The sequence below is a fragment of the Hippopotamus amphibius genome, chromosome 14, assembly GCF_030028045.1.
Source record: "Hippopotamus amphibius kiboko isolate mHipAmp2 chromosome 14, mHipAmp2.hap2, whole genome shotgun sequence".
Classification (NCBI taxonomy): domain Eukaryota; kingdom Metazoa; phylum Chordata; class Mammalia; order Artiodactyla; family Hippopotamidae; genus Hippopotamus; species Hippopotamus amphibius.
In genome coordinates, this window is record NC_080199.1 from 57654486 (window position 1) to 57671271 (window position 16786).

At 43.7% G+C, this 16786-nt stretch overlaps 1 protein-coding gene across 1 annotated transcript in view; it reads right to left on the reverse strand.

Moving 5' to 3' along the window:
* Window positions 1-16786, reverse strand: part of ENOX1 (ecto-NOX disulfide-thiol exchanger 1) — a 562092-nt gene that overhangs the window by 434906 nt on the left and 110400 nt on the right. The window contains exon 2 of the mRNA XM_057707750.1: window positions 12796-12861. The gene's annotated coding sequence lies outside the window, so the exon portion shown is untranslated. The remainder of the gene's footprint in view (window positions 1-12795; window positions 12862-16786) is intronic.

Genomic DNA, 16786 nt, shown 5'->3' on the forward strand with positions numbered 1-16786 from the left:
TAAGATCTCATACACCTCCAGGCCAAAACTCTAAAACAGAAGCAATATTGTAACAAATTCAATAAAGACTAAAAAAAATGGTCCACGTCAAAAAATATATATTTTTGGTGGTTGAACATCTGCTCAGTATTGCTGGTTTGGGGGCTCCCCTTGCGGCATTTATATGGTGAATTCTCTGTGGATACTAAGTCTTGGGGGACAGAACCGTCCCCTCACTTATGGCCTAAAAGCGCAACTGATACCGTCAGCTCTAATGAAGCAAATACCCGTGTCAAGTTCAGATCAAACAATTTCACGGGTTGAATGCCACTCGGACCGCTCCTCCTCTCCTCTCCGCCCTTGGCCTCACAAAGCGGCTTACTGTGCGGATCTCCGGCCTAGGCTCTTCCCCTCTCCTCTCTGTGACAGGGAATGCTCAGCCCCACACCTGGATCCAGTTACTGTGTGTGCACAGCCCAGCCCGGGCCTGTGCTTCCTTCTGCAACCGCTAACGCTTCTCACTGCAGGCTGGGGGACCCCCTGGGAGCGGGAGGAATGAGGGAAAGCGTCGTCGCACGTCCAGAGGAGAACCGAGCCACAACAAGTTTCTATCTTTTGCAAACTGCTCCATTTCCACAGTTCCATGACTTGTAGGATGGGAGGGAACAAAACAAAACAAAACAAACAAACAAACAAAACGGACCTATTCCCAAGGGATTTGGACATCTGCTCTATTATCTTTGGGATACCCTTTCTTTTTTTTTCCTTTTTTTTTTTTTTTCCCGGACCGGTAGGGATAGTTCTCTCCGTAAACTCTCCTCATCTTCTGTCTTCTCGACCAGTCCTGTCATCAAGACCAGTCTCTTCTCTTTCCCCCTTCCTGACTGCAGTTCTTCTCACCACGTACCTGCCTTCTTCCTCTTCTTCTGAGTTATTGTATAATCCACCGCAAAAATCACCTCCCCCATGTCATTTTGATCACGTCACTTGTTGCCAAGTTTTCAAATGTTTCTTCTGAAATTAAATTTCTGCGCCCGGTCTCAGGTCCACCAGCTGATCCTCGGCTTTCCCCCCACCCACCCCCACGCGCCTCCTTCCTAGCCACGCCCTGCTCCCAGGCCCCACCCCTGTCCCCCGCTCTTTCTCTGCTCTCCAGATGGTGGGGCTAACCCATCTCTCTCATGACTCCTCCCCTAATATGTGCCGGCTCTCCTTTGAATCTCTACTGGGAACAGAATTCACTTAACATTAAAAAATAACCCCCTGCTCATTTTCTCACTGGGAAAATTCAAGAGCTGATGGGATTCCTGGATCCCACATCCCAAGTAACTAACTCACTATGGTTTTCCACCATTCCTGATTCAGATCCTGAGGTTGGCACTCACGTACGGCTCACATCCAGGAAATCCTGGGGCAAAAAGTCAGTAACGACCTGAGTAATAACTCGCTTGATTTCATCTGAAAGCACCCTTATTTGTTCCATGCTCCTAACAAAGTCGCAAATGAGAAACCTCTCCCAAATGTAACCTTTCCTCTCGGCAAATTTTCTTAGACACAGAAGCTGATCTACACACGTATTACTAGGCATGCATATCAGAATACAGTTCCCATTGTGATTTATGCCATGTTACATACAGTTATGGATGTATTTTTGGAAAATTGTTTTTTAAATATTTAATAGCCATTAAATGGGTAAAACAATACTCTGCTCCTTATGGAACAGTGAGAAGTCATTCTAGCACTTTTTACAAGTATTTGCGATTGTAATCAGTAACGCGGGCAGAAAGAATGCCAATGGTTCTCAATCATCACTGGTAAAAATGTATATTCTTTAAAATTAAGACTCTGAAGTTCACCTGCATTCATCTACTGCTAATGCAAGCTGGGACTACTTCCTAGGATTTTGAGTGGCTTAACGTCATCAAGACATGTCACAAGCTCCATCCAACCTATTCAATACATACTGTTCATTATTCTGAACCCCTCAGAAGATGAAACAGGGAGAGGCAATGAGAGTGTCTGAGGAACAAAAGGAAAAATGAAGCACAGAGACCTCAGGCTAAAAGTTTAAAACCCTTGAGAGGGTTTTAAGGACATTTTAGAGGCCTGAAAAATGAGAACAAATCAGCAGGCCCATTAACTCAGCGGTGAATTAAAGCACCATTGTTTCCAATTTCAGCCTTGAACATGGAGGGCGCCAAATGGACCGCTCTCTCCTTCCCCTCTGCAGAAGGAGAGCGAGCGGTCACCGCTCTGTACTCTTAAGTGCCTTTCTTCTTTTCCAGCTAATTTAGTGAAAGAGGGACTATCCATTTCCTAACTCTTCTCCTAAAACATTATTACCAACTTCCCTAGGACCATGTTAAAGGGACCGCAAGAAAATAAACAGCTGGAGGTTCAAAACACAAGCTCTATTCCCCGTTAATTTCAGCTTCTCCTCTTCCTTTTAGTAAATGAAGTTCACTATCTTCAGATGTATTGTTCTTTCCCTTAATACTTGAGACAAAATGGTAAAATACAGCATGTGGATATTCACAGACTGAAGTGCCTATGAATTTAAGAAGTAGGCCATATTCCACAATTATGTATATTTTATTGTCTCGTCTCATGGAAACGGAGTTCGAAGCAGCTCTTTCCAATCCCTGGATGAGGTAAAAGCTTTGGAAGACCTAATATGACCACGTGAGAGAGATTCCTTAAGAATCAGTTTGTATTTCTACCAATTTGATCATAACACAGTCTCACTGTTAAGTAGCACTAGGCCCACAGGTTAACTAACTGCTTGCAACTCTCTCAGTCATTATTCAGGACTCTGCTTCCACATCGAGACATCAGTGCCTCCCAAACGGTAGGTCTCGGCACACTGCTGCGCTGTGACTTGGCTCCAGGTTTGCTGTGAGCTCCTGACACCCCTCAGCCTCAGAGAATCAGGTGGGGCCAGATGCAGCTGGCCAGGTCACAGCTGGCCATCAGCTTCCCCAGAGTCCAAAGGCACAGCCCTCACTGCTCTGCAGAGAAGCATGAAGCATGTCCACAGACAACCATGTTAACAGGCTGCTGCAGAAGGCACACTGCCCTTCTGGAGAAGTGGCCCATGGAGCTGCGGAAGGCATTTGCGTTCCAGATGTGCAAGGTACAGCTGGCTGCAAGTGGGGCTCTAGTAAGTCAGGGAGGGGGACCTGGTGGGCAAAGCTCCTGGTATCAGCTCCCTAAATGCTCTCTTTATGGGTTTCAGAAACTTCTTTCTGTTGGGGGCTACTGTGCCCTTTCATTGGCATGCAAGCTACCTATGGGGTGACTGCTCTGGCAATGAACATGCATTTTACAAATCAGGGCCCTGTCATCATTTTTAATTACTTCATAGAAAAAGAAATTCAATGCACAGTATCAGAGTAGTGCATTTATAGAACAAAGAAAATGACTGAAGCTGTTGAGTTTTTTTAGATATAATTTTAACGGTTGTAAAATTTGGAATAGTGGTGAAACAGCTTGAATATTTCTTAATCGCTGCTTGTACAGTATCTGACAGTGACTACTATGAATTCCGAGAGGAGAATCACTGACATCTTGATCAAGAATTCTATTTAGCTATTTCAGGCACCTACCAATATGAAAAGAAGTTATGTTCATGAAAGCAAATTCAGGTTTCTTGTTAGAAAATTTGACAAGATTTTATTTGGAAGTTTCTTATCCATACAACAGTCCCCAAATGGATGTCCCCAGCTTACTGTGTTGTTAAGTATCGGCTCCTATGTGTGCCACAGGGAGGCGAAATTGAGAACTGATTTTAATAACATGCTTGTATTACTATTTCTTGGTTTTTCAATTTTAGGTGTTTTCTATTGGCCTTCCAATGAGGAAGATGAGAGTTGGTTAGTTAGCTAGTTTTCATCCACATGTATCTGTCCCATGTTCCTATCTTCAGAATTCTAGCACAATTTTGGTTATATTAAATACCCATTTTATATCATTACAGCTATAGTGACACAATTAGTATCTGAGTCATGTGATATTCTATGATGACATTTCCTTTCCTGAATTCCTTTCTCTCTTTCATGTTACATTTCATTGAAATGTTTCATTTCAATGTAACAAATCATTGCTACATTTCACTTTGATTGGTTTCCTTATACAATTATCATGAGGTTATCCCCAAAAGCTCCCCCAGATTTGTAAATCTCCTCTCAGCACAAGTAGATCAGGTGGGCTTTCCTGGTGGCACAGTGGTTAAGAATTCGCCTGCCAATGCAGGGGACGTGGGTTCGAGCCCTTATCTGGGAAGATCCCACATGCCACAGAACAACTAAGCCCGTGTGCCACAGCCACCGAGCCTGGGCTCTAGAGCCCGTGAGCCACAACTATTGAGCCGATGCGCTGCAACTACTGAAGCCCGCACGCCTGGAGCCCATGCTCTGCAACAAGAGAAGCCACCTCAATGAGAAGCCCGTGCAATGCAATGAAGAGTAGCCCCCACTTCTCTGCAGAAAGCCTGCACACAGCAACAAAGACCCAATGCAGCCAATAAATAAAAAAAATAAATTCATTTTAAAAGAACAAATAGATCAGGTGTTTTATCACTCTCCTCATCTTCAAGAGGTCTCTCCTGAAGCCCTCTATCTACTCCTGTTGAGATCAGTAGATCACTTGTCCCTCTGCACAGCTGGCTCTTATGTTGGTCCCGTCTCTGGGATCTAGGGTCTCACTGGTTTCCCTGTCATTTATTGCAGCACATCATAGGGTTGTCAAGTTTCATGACGATGTATTGGTATGCTCTTTTAATCAGAAAACTCCTATCTTTGGTTGAGGGAAATTTTGTTGAATTATTCCTTTGATGGTTTTCTGCCCTCTGTTTTCTATATTCTCTCAAGTTGATGCTACTATCTTTGGACGTTGGACCTCATGGACCAATCCTATAAATTTCTTATTTTTTCTATGTTATTTTCTATTCTTTCTCTTTTTCCTTCACATTCTGGGAAATTTCCTTAACTTTATCTCCCAACCCTTATAAATTCTCTTCTGTTTCACAGCTGAAATATCATACCTTATCTGAAGATACAAATGATTTCTTTTCTTAAGAGTCCTTCTTCCTGCAAAGGTTCTGGTTCCTCCAAGTTGCTTTTTTTCTGTTTGCATGTTTTAGTGTCTGTCTCTCATAACAGAAACTTTTCTTAAATATCTGATGATCCTTGGCTCTCTGCAGATAATTAAGGGTGAGGCCCTAGAAATTCAATAGGAAGGTTGTGTGGGGGTGGGAGGGAGTTGATTTGGGATTTATTTTAGAATTGTTCTAGTTAGGCCCCTTCTTTGGGGAATCCCTGATGTTAGCATCCTCGAGTTTTATTTTTAGGTCAGAATCCCAGGGAAATCTCCTGGAGTCTCTCTGGCAGATAGGGTATCATCCTGGCTGCCCTCAGGCTAGCAGGGCAGAGAGAAGAAGGTAGCTATGGTCCTCAAGGATTTGGTAAATCAATGCTATCTCCCTGATTTCAAGACTATGTAATACCCCTTTTAACTTTTCCTGATAGATTCCAATCCAGAAATCTCTATTTTATCATCTGTACAGAAAAAAGAAAAAAAAAAAAAGTCCATTCCTATGTTGGAGTGGAAGGGGGCAGTTACCTGCTTATGTAAAGTTTGGGGCGCAGATCTGAACTTTCAACCAATACTCTCAAGTTTAGTCCTATCTTCACTCTCATTTCCAAGGGATTCTTGTTGCCGCAAATTCCTGAGCTTTTGCAGAGTTCGTCAGTATAAATTAGGCTACTTATTCCTTTGTCCTCTGCTCAGTAAGCTACCACTCATCCACCTGTTTTCCAGATTCCAAAATGCTATCTATGGCTGTTGCCCCATTTATTTGTCCTTATAGATGTATAAATTGTTTTTTTAAAAATCCCTTAAATGGTGTTTCAGGAAGTGCCAGGAACTAAAACATGTATCATCTTTAACCTGAAACCTATTAGTCACCCTTCATCCTTTCACACTGACATTGAAATGGGGATTATTTAATTAAAAAAAAAATTAACATTCAGACAAGGCCCAATGTGCACGTGGAATAGAAAGCAGGAAAAACAGCAACTTGAGGATTTTGGTGAAACTGAATTTAATAGTTGTATGTTTTTTGTAAACCAGTATGTCACACTGTCTAACAGTGCATTGGGCACTGTGGGAAATAAAAACATATCCTTATTTCAGAACAGCCTCTAAAAATTGTCAAAAAGGTCAAACATTAGAGAGGTCCTTGAATGGATATTAACCTAAAAAAGGGTATCTGGAGGGGAAGAAACCCCAAGACAGAAGAGTGGATGGTAAGAGATGAACTCAATGGAGAAAAATGGACTTAAACTCGGTTTTAAAGAATAAACATTACAGACATTTCTTCTGCACCGTCTGCATAATTTGTATTAGACACAAAGTGATCAACTCATTAAGAAGTAAGATTTATTTAATACAGACAAAGGCTGCTGGCAGAAGGGAAAAAAAAAACTCTTCTACTTACAATACAGCTGCTCTAAGCCTTTACTCTCAGTTTTTCACCAGAGCAGGCCAGTAAGATGTTGAAATCACTTTAAAAAATACCAGTTTCATTCCCTACAAACTTGTGAAAAGAGTTACAGTGAATGTTATACTTTTCAGTGATGTTCAGGTTTTGAAGTTACACTAGTATAGCCATTGAAAGCACCATTATCACTGAGATCACTGCTGGTAGAACAACTTTGTTACTGTGTGCCTGCAACCCTCCAGTTCCTAACACCATTTATCTCACTGAAATAAATGTCTTCACAACATGGTTCTTGATAACGCAGGGTTTTAAGGACTTTCACGCATGCCTTGGGCAGACGGACTCTAATTGGATGGTTACAGATAGGAGAAGAAGAATCCCAAGGAGAGTATCGTGTCTGTTTGAAAACAGGATGACGCCGTGAAGAGGTCCATCTGCCTCCCCCAACAGGCCCAGGTAGGGGCCGGTGGGAGCTGAGTGTGGACGCGGCCGTGGGAGACGTCTAAGTGCAGACGCTCTTCAGAACCACAGGGTGGGGAGGGGCTCTAAAGCACTATCAGCCTGTAACTTGGGAGACAAAGGGAAGACACTGAAGTTTTCTGAAGAGGCAGTCATGCCATCAAAGGGATATTTCTCAAAAAATAATAATAATTGTAATGGTCATCTGCCAGTGCTTTACGGGGCCAAAAACCTAGTCACAAGCCACAGGTCAGACCCTAAGTGATGCAGAAATCCAAGGTCATGGCGAGGCTGGCCTGGGCTGTCCAGCAGTAGATGTGGGAGAGAACTCATTGCAGAGATCAATGAAATTGAGTCACCTACTTACAGTACGACAGACACCGTCCGTCAAGGAAAAGACATGGAACTGAATTAGTACCCATGAAAGGACTCACTCTGAAGTTCTGTTTCAACTAAATCCATGGTCCCCTTTGGCTTTTAATTCAAGAAACGCTTCCTGAATATCTACTATGTGATAGGTAAACAGGCTCATCACTTTGTCTCTTTACCTTAGAAGCCAAATGTAAAAAATTCCAGCTAATTGATTTCACAGACTGATTGATGTTCTTCTGGAAGACCAACAGATTGATTTTTTTATAGACAGCAATACTAATTCTTCCATTATGTTCTTCTCTCTAGGTGCACAGAGTCCAATTGACTTTTGGGCCAACTCAATACGAAGAGCAGAAGAGAGGCATTAAGAGAACAAGGTCCATTAGGCCCAATATTGCCTCAATTACTTTAATTCCATTATTCCTGTTCATATTACTCCTTTAATCGATCTCCCCTTTCAGTTATTCATGTTTACCCTTTTCAAAATCACACGTAATAGGATTACGGTCTTTTGAGCTCAGTGGCAACAGACTTTCATAAATATATTTCTGCATTTTGTGATTGTCTCCAGATCTGCAACGGAGAAGTCTTAAATTGAATCAAGTCTTCCAGAGGCCATCTCCTAGAAAGATGCAGAGCTTCTTAATGCAATATAGGTGCTTTTACCTGTTACGTCATTTGTCACTCACTGTCAAGACCAGGCACATATGGTTTAATGGTTTTCTAAGTTTCTTTTTCCCACGTCTCAGCCTTGGGGCGGTTTAACTAGTTTTCAAGTGCACCTCTTTCCTGTCCACATCTCGGCGTTTTGTTTACTGTAATTCTTCTCCCTTCGCCAACAATCATTCTGTCCTGCAAGCGTGTCATGTGGACCTTCCATTAACTACTGCCTCTTCCATATGACAGGTAATCAATCCCTTCGTTCCACCTCTGTAGCAGCCTCACAAATTAAAGGAACTCTGTTTTCCCTCCATTCTCTTCACAAATGTCAATGCAGCATCTACTGTATGCAAGAAGGTGCACTTTGAGCACAAACAGGACATGTAATAGGAATGTAGCCCTTCCCCTCAGCACCTGCCAGCCCCTCTGCAAAGTGTGGCAGAACTCACTGGTGAGCTAAGAGAGGCACGTGACAACTGTGATGTGAAGAGTCCGTTGAAGGTTCCCTTGCAGTGAAGAAGGGGTAAATTACTCAAGAGTGGAGAAGAGTTTCATGAAAGGGATGCATTTGAGTGAGGTCCTGAAGGATGGGGAGGGTGGGTTCTGAAGATGGAGGCTGGAGGGGGAAAGGAAGAAACTGTGTGTGAGAAGCAAAGCAAGCGAAGGTGGCCGGGACGGATGACCTACAGAGTACATAAAAGAGAGCGAGAGGGCTGAGCTCTTCAAGAGCTGGCTTAGGAAGGCCTGACTTCCTTTTAGAAACAGGGAGGCGGGGAGGAGTCTAGCAGGGAATGAGCCAGTTAACACAGGCAGCCTCCTCGCAACGTGCAGGATGAACCAGAGGCAACTGCCGTGTGCAGACCTGAGATGGAAGGGAGGCTCAGCAGTATGTGAGGGGACTTTTGCGATCCGAGCCTGCCTCCCACAGAGCCCCAGCCGTCCCCACCTTCCCGCCCGCCTCGTGCTCCCGCAGCATCACGCAAGGAGCAAGCAGGACACGACACACCCTGTCCCCCCACACCTCCCCGCTAAGCGGCCCGCCCTGTCTCCTTTAGAATGTTCTTTCCACCACACTGGTCCACCTGGCAATGTTCTTCCTCCTTCCAACCTCCACTCAAATGCCGCCTTCTCCGTACAGCATTTCCTGACTCCCTCAAGCCAGCTCCGTTGCTCTTTTCCCTGTGTGTGAGGAGCACATGGCACAGAACGCCAGCATCGCACCAGTTTCCACAGGGTCACCTCCCACTTCACGTGTAATGTCCTTGCCGTTATCCCCATTTTTGGCACACGTGAGAAGGACAACACTCGAATGGATGAATGAATGGATGGATGAACGAATGAACAAACTGAATGGTCATATGAACCAACAGAAGAAAAGGGGGATGGAAACGGATGGTCACAGATGAAAAGGGAAAAGGAAAGTAGAAACATGAAAGAATTCCAGAAAACTGGACAGAGCTTAGTGAGAGCTACACGTCGGTGCGGCAAGACATGGAGGCGCACGCCAAGCTGACGTCTCTGCCAAGAGCCCTCTGCCCTGCGTCACGACTTTTATATTACCAGCTTAAAAGCGCTGAGTATAAACTTATAGATTTAAAAGAAGCAAAAAAGGAACCATCAGGAGACAGAGGCAGAAAAAGAACTCAAAGAGAACAAACACGAAGATTCATATCTTAACTTACCCACGTGCAAACATTTTCTGAGACAGTCTGATAGAATCTTGACTCGAAGTATAATTTCTCTAATTAAAATATTTCCCACGTATCATAAATGCACTCTAAAATTTCAGAGGTCTTAAAAAACAACTACCGTGTTAATTACTAACTAAAAACACATAAAACTCATTTTCCCTTTTTTTAAAAATCAGAGTTTCACAATGAATACGCATATTATTATCAATTCCACGAAACACGTATATCTGAATTTTCAGAAACCTCAGATGAGTGAAATTGGAAAGTGCAGAATGGAAGAGGGGAAAAGACTTAGCAAGAATAAATTAGTTTTTAGTTTTCAAGGCACCTGAGGTTTTATTTCTGGTTTATTTCTCTTTAACGGTAGAGAAGTGTTAGGTACACACAAAATAACCTAGTTATTAAAATAAGATTTATTAGAATGTTATCACTGTAGCAGTGCATACCTCAGGATACTAATCAAGCTCTTTAAGGACAGTTTAATAACCAAGATGCAATTGATCACTGAACTCAATACATCATCGTCAAAGAGCTATTCCACCATCACTCTGATATGGTCATTGTGTGACCCAAACAAACCGTCTTGCTTTTAATTTAGGCCTGCAGACATTCTCACACACCAAATGAGGGGGTTCATATGGTAAGTTATAGAAGGGTGGTAAGCGCTTGTAATAGAGGGTATTCAGCATTTCAATAAAATGGAAAACACAAGTAAGCAGTGAAGGCACCAGGATGAAGTTATACAACCGTATACGATGGCCTTTGCTGGAACCGTGCCTGCAGGCATCACATACCCCATAAACATCTGTCCTGTGATTTACCAATTTCCTCAGGACTAATGTCGCCATGAAAAAAATGTTAAAATGAATTTTTATTTTCATTTTCTACTGCCCGTCATCATTTTATAAATCCAGTGCTGTCTAGGCCAACACTACCGCTTCTCCATGGGACAGCCTACAGCCCCACCCCCAGGAACAGGAAAGCTTCTGTGGGGTTGGGAAGCCTGGAAGTCAATTAGCCGAGTCCGCCCACTGTGCAGCCTTGGGGAGGCTGGGGCGGAAGCCACGCAGTCTGTATCTAGATGTTGGCCCGACCACCTGCAGCATAACTCAGGGGCTGAAATCAATTCAGAGGGTCCCTAAAAATGCCTGCTTCATTCCCAGGACCAAGTCCCCACTGGCCTTGGACCTCTCTCATCAGGGGGCTTGCTTTTGGGACAGAAAGGTAATCCTTTCCTGGAAGTCACAGTAGACATGTCCAGAAAGCTCTACCCTTACGTGTAATAAGAGCTTTTCTAAATAAACATCTCTGAGGAATGGATCATTTAAGTGCTATCTTGAGACTGGCACCCTCATATGTTATCAATACTCAAATCTAAGCACGCAAAACACCATTGCTAATAATTTCAAGCCGAGGAAGCACAGAGAAGAGAGAAGACACAACGGGAGCAGATCTGTTTCAGGATAGCATTTAGAGATGAGAGCTCTGGAACAGAACGTTAAATTTAATAAGTGCAAAGTGATACAGCTGGAAAGAAAGAATAGCCCAGCTAAGTATGATTTAAATGGTATTGAATTAGCTGGAAAGATATCTTGATGTCCTGATAGAGGCAGTATGTAAATTGGCGGTTCAGCCTGCGATAGACAAAGCGGGCCTGCCTCACATGGAGGGCTACATTTTATAAAACGTCTACTTGCTCTTACTTTTAAAGGAAAGCTCGAATCCCTTTTATGATGTTGTTGAACTTGGACTATCCTGAAAGTTAGAGTTTGCTGAGGATAAGGGAGCAGAAGACCTGCCCACTTCTGGTCGCTGCACTTTGCTTTTGCCAAATGAATTTGACCATGGTCATTATGGTCTTTGCCATTCACCCATTCAACTAACATTAAGCAACAAGCTTTGCACTAGTTTCTTTAGGGCAAACCAAGAGGAACGAAGTCCCCTTCCTTTAGATAGTGTTATGGGTTGAATTATGGGCTCCAAAAAGATGTGGAAGTCTTCATTAAATGTGGCCTCATTTAGAATCTATGCAGATGGTCAAATTACGATAAAGTCATTAAAGGAGTCTCTAATCCAATGTGATAGGTGTCTTTAAAAGGGGGGAGATATGAACATAGAGATAGACAATGTGAAGACACAGGAAGAAGATGGCCATTCATAGGCCAAGGAACACCTGAGGCTACCAGAAGCTAGGAGAAAGGCATGGACCACTTTCTCCCTCACGGCTCTCAAGCCTGCTGACATCTTGATTTTGGATTTCTAGCCTCCAGAACTGTGAGATGATAAGCGTCGTTGTCTGAGCCACCCAGTTTGTGTTACTTTGTTACAGCTGCCAGAGAAAACTAATACAGACTGGGTCACGAAAGAAGCGAGGCCAATGGCAATACTGCCTTGCAAAACTCCTGTGGTCAACAGGACTCCTGTGGAGGAGGGCATCTATCTACAGATGGTTTGACTCAGTTAATGGGGCAGGTTCAGTCAAGGGACCAGAGATCACCACCATCTACGTCCATTCCATAAAGACAATCAAAGAAAAAGATGGTTTATATCCTATACAGAGGCTGACCGGATGGCGACTGTTTAATCCTCTGAAAAGATGATTAGAAAGAAAGAAGCCATAAAGGTTAATGGAAAATTAATCTTGGTGACCTATTTGGGCAAATCAAAGTTGTGGGACATACATTTATTTAAAAGGAAAATGCAGAGAATCTTTAGAAGGGCAACTTCAGATAAGGGGACAGAGATAAGACTTTAATTAGAAGAGTCTTTGGTATTCACCTATTTACATCAATGTTGAAAAGATAAAAGCCTTCTGATAAGGTAACAAAGATGAACAACAGCAATAACTCTATGTTAACTCTGCACAAGTTAGACACAGATTTCAGGTGACCAGCCCTGTTTCCTTACTGGTTGTCTACAGAGGCCCTGTTGTAGGTACTTTACAGATGCTTCCCAAATGCACGTTAATTCACTCAGACCACCCATGACCGGCCCCCTGCAACCAATTACAAGTGAGTAAAACACACACAAAAGAACGATGTCACCTGTATAATTAAGCTGCACCACTTCTCATACAGTGTCAAGCAACCTGCCAGCGGCCATGCTCATCACTTGCGGTACCCACCATCCCTTTACCTGAGCATGGTGAGCGCTCTCTCCTCCACGGGTTATAAAGATGCTGTCATGCTGGGTGCAAAGGACCTGTAAAATAAAGGCCACCTTGTTAGAGAAAACTTCCAACAGCGAACTCAGAGAGCTGTTGGAACACATGTAAGCAGATGCGAGGTTTCACTTGCAAAGTTCGAGCTGAATGTTGCCCTTTCCTATTTCCAGCCATTTTAATTGACTGTCCTTGGAGAAGGTCTCTGCACGGTCACGATCAATAAACGTGAAGGTCTCATCATAAACACAGCCCCTGAACTGCCGATCTGCCAAAGAATATTTCTGCTTTAAAAGTCGTCCCTGTTCACTACCAAATGTAAAATAGATGGCTAGTGGGAAGCTGCTGCATAACACAGGGAGATCAACTCCATGATGGGTGATGACTTGGCTGGGATAGGGAAGGTGGGAAGGAGTCACGGGAGGGAGGGGATATGGGGATATATGTATAAATACAGCTGATTCACTTTGTTGTACAGCAAAAACTGGCACAACTGTGTAAGGCAATTATAGTCCAATAAAGAGCTTAAAAAAAAAAAGTTGTCCCTGTTGCTAAAGTAGCTACACCAGGGCCAGGGCCAGGGCCTCCCAAATCTTGAAAAACCTACATAAATAAAGCTGTATATTCATTAAGGGCAGTACAACCTAGAGTATCACTTGAAAGCCATTTTGGGAGCTGATCAGTATAGGGTTACTCTTTTTACATGCGGGAAAGACTTCCTGCAAATTTCCGAGTTGAAATAAGAGTGAGATACTTCTGTCTTCCCTTGGGAAGTCTGTTGTTCCTCAGACTACAAAAATGCATCTAGATATTTTCATAGAATAAATCCCAACCTTACCTACTAGAAAGTTTAAAATCTCGTTACTTGAGTCAGGTCTATGGACCCGCAAGATCAGCATTACCAGGGAGCCTGAAATGCTAAAATCTCCTGAAACAGAATCTGCATTTTCACAGGATCCTCAGGTGATTCCTGTGCACATAACTGTCTGAGAAACGTGGCTTTGAAGCACCTTATGCATCTGACCTGCAATAACTAGAATCACAAGAAATAGGTTGCCTGAAACTTCAAGACCGTCCTCTGGTGTCCGGAAGTTAATGGAATCACAATCCCTTTACCACAGCTGAACAAAGTCCCCAGAAGTCCCTTACTGCTGGCTAAACCGACTTTTCTCTTGCAGAACACGTGGGCTAATTGTACACTGATACCTAAAAGCAGAGTTGATTCTAGAAGACTTCTGTTTTACACTCACAAGACCAGCACCATAGCCATTCATTCATTCCATAAGCAGTTAGTGAACATCTATTTAGATGCTCCGTAATAACCAACATTGGGTAAAGAGCCCAAAGTGCAGCAAAAGGACAGAAATTACAACAGGAATGGGAGCTCTAGCAGGGAACTGTTGGCACCAGAAGCCAGGGTGCAGAGGAGGGCACTGGGGCACACTCAGAAACCACCTGACCCGGGAACACTGTGAAGCCTTCCTAGGCGGAGCTCTGAAAAAAAAAGAGGAAAGATGTTTCAAGAAGCAGCCCACCTTGGGACTTCCCCGGTGGCTCAATGATTGAGAATGCTCCTGCCAATGCAGGGGACAGGGGTTCAGTCCCTGGTCTGGGAAGATCCCACATGCCACGGAGCAAGTAAGCCCGTGCGCCACAACTACTAAGACTGTGCTCTAGAGCCCACAAACCACAATTACTGAAGCCTGCGTGCTGCAACAAGAGAAGCCACCACAATGAGAAGCCCATGCACCGCAGCAAAGAGTAGCCCCTGCTCACCTCAACTAGAGAAAGCCTGTGCACAGCAATGAAAACCCAACGCAGTCAATAAATTAGAAAAGAAAAAAAAATACACACACACACACACACACACACACACACACACATATATATATATAAATAAAATGAAGCAACCCACCTATAAGTGCAGTGATTGTGGTGCTGGATTAGGGCAAGTACCCAGACCAGCAATGAAGGAGTCAACTACCTTTGCTTAGCAAAAATATTGGATTGTGACTGTATAGAGTTGTTTTTCCCAACTGCTTTGAATATTTGTATGCATGAGCTCTAAATGCGGCAGCCCTTAGGAACAGTTTTTCCCTTTCAATTCTCCTACCTGTACACAAGGAGGAATGGCAGACATCAAATGCAAACGGCACTGACTCAGAAGTCTGCTGAACACTGCAAGGGGGCAGGGACAACAGAACTAGGTCTCCGCATCTGCTCTCTGATCACACAGAGTGTCAATGCGACTGCAACCAGAGATACAGGCACCATAAAGAGAATGGCATTAAAGTTAATACAAAAGTCAGGAAACTGTCTTTGGGGAGGGACACTGGCTATCTGGCTGATGCACTGCTGGGAGCAATGGAAAGCTCTTGGTGAGACCACAGCGTGCACGTCCCTCTCTGTGTCTGTCTCCTCTCCCCGCATTTAAATAGTCCTTCTCCTGTCTCCTTCCCCCTGACTTCCTCTGACTCATTCTCCTTCTCCTTTACCACCTCCAAGTGCCCTCCCATCTCTAATTCAACTCTCTTCTCCTTTTCAATCCACCGGCTTTTCACTCCCTCCTGTTATGAGAAGGAGGAGACGAGGGAGAGAAGTGAAGATAACAGAGCATCTTTCTACTTTCCCCCCTTTCCTTTACTCACATCCCCGTACCACTTTCCCCTCTTCTACACTCTCTCCTTTCCCAGAGTCAAATCTCTGTTACCAGGGTGTAGCCAGACCTCCCAGGCCCAGAGCTTGGAAATGATAGGAAAATTGCTGGGCTCCTCTGCCATCCGGTCGTCACACTTGGCGTTCACAGATTTCTCCCAACCTGCTGCCAGGTCAACAGTTGAGAAGGGAAAAAAGAAAAAAAAAACTTTAAAAATGTAAAAAGCTAGCATTTTCTTACCAGTTTTTATAATGTAGAATAATGCTAGACTATTCAGCTGCTGTGCTCAAAGGGTGCAGAAATGGAAAATATACTAGGCAAAAGGGTTTCATTCCATCTCCAGTTTTTCCTAAGGACACACCTTTCAACCCACCATGAAGCCATCCCTTTCCTCCATGTTCTTACCCCTGTCTGTGCTGATCCACCAAAACCTCCTGGAATGACTGAAATGTGCCTCGTTACCAGTGGGAGTTACCAGAGTGCTTCCTGACAAAGACAGGGTGCAGCACACAAAAAGGCTCATTTAACGCCCCATCAGGAAGCCTTACAAGTTACAGCTTAATAAATATACGAAGATTATTGTAACACAGAAAATGTCTGGTACCACCGCTTCCTGCATGAAATGTACTTACGGAGTACTCTATAGAGTAGGCTGTGATATGGCAATCTCACCCATTTTCTTTGAATCACAGAAGAGCAATTTGGTTTTCTTTAGGTATTTCACTCTTATTTTCACCCCTGTGAGCAATCAGCAAAACTCTGCAGACAAATCTGCTTTGCTTACCCTCTTCTCCCAGCATCTAGATGTAGTATGTGCCCCCGGCATATAGTATATGCTCCCCAAATATCTGACGAGTGAATGAGTTAATTAATCAACGAATCAACTGAACAATCACTATTAGCCGAAGACACGACAGAATTAAGCAGCTGGGGGGAAACACTATGGCATACGGATCACTTTGAGAATTTCCCCTCGGCTTATGGCATTGACATCTAATCATAAGGTCGACATAGGGTTGTGGATGTAACTTGCCTCCAAGAAGCAGAAAGGGAAGAGGGGCTGATTGGGCAGGGATACGGGGCTGATTGGGCAGGGATACGGGATGTGACAACCAGTATTGTAACAGCAAATGAGCAAACAGAAAAACTCTAGAGAATAGACAAAAGCTCTCCCCCCCCAAAAAAACAAAAAACAAAAAAACCACGGTAGCCTGGGATAAACTAGTCAGTCCCTCCGTGTGTTCCACGATACTCTGTCCGTACCCTATAATTACTGATGCTCTCGTCATACCGTTATACTTCTTCAACAG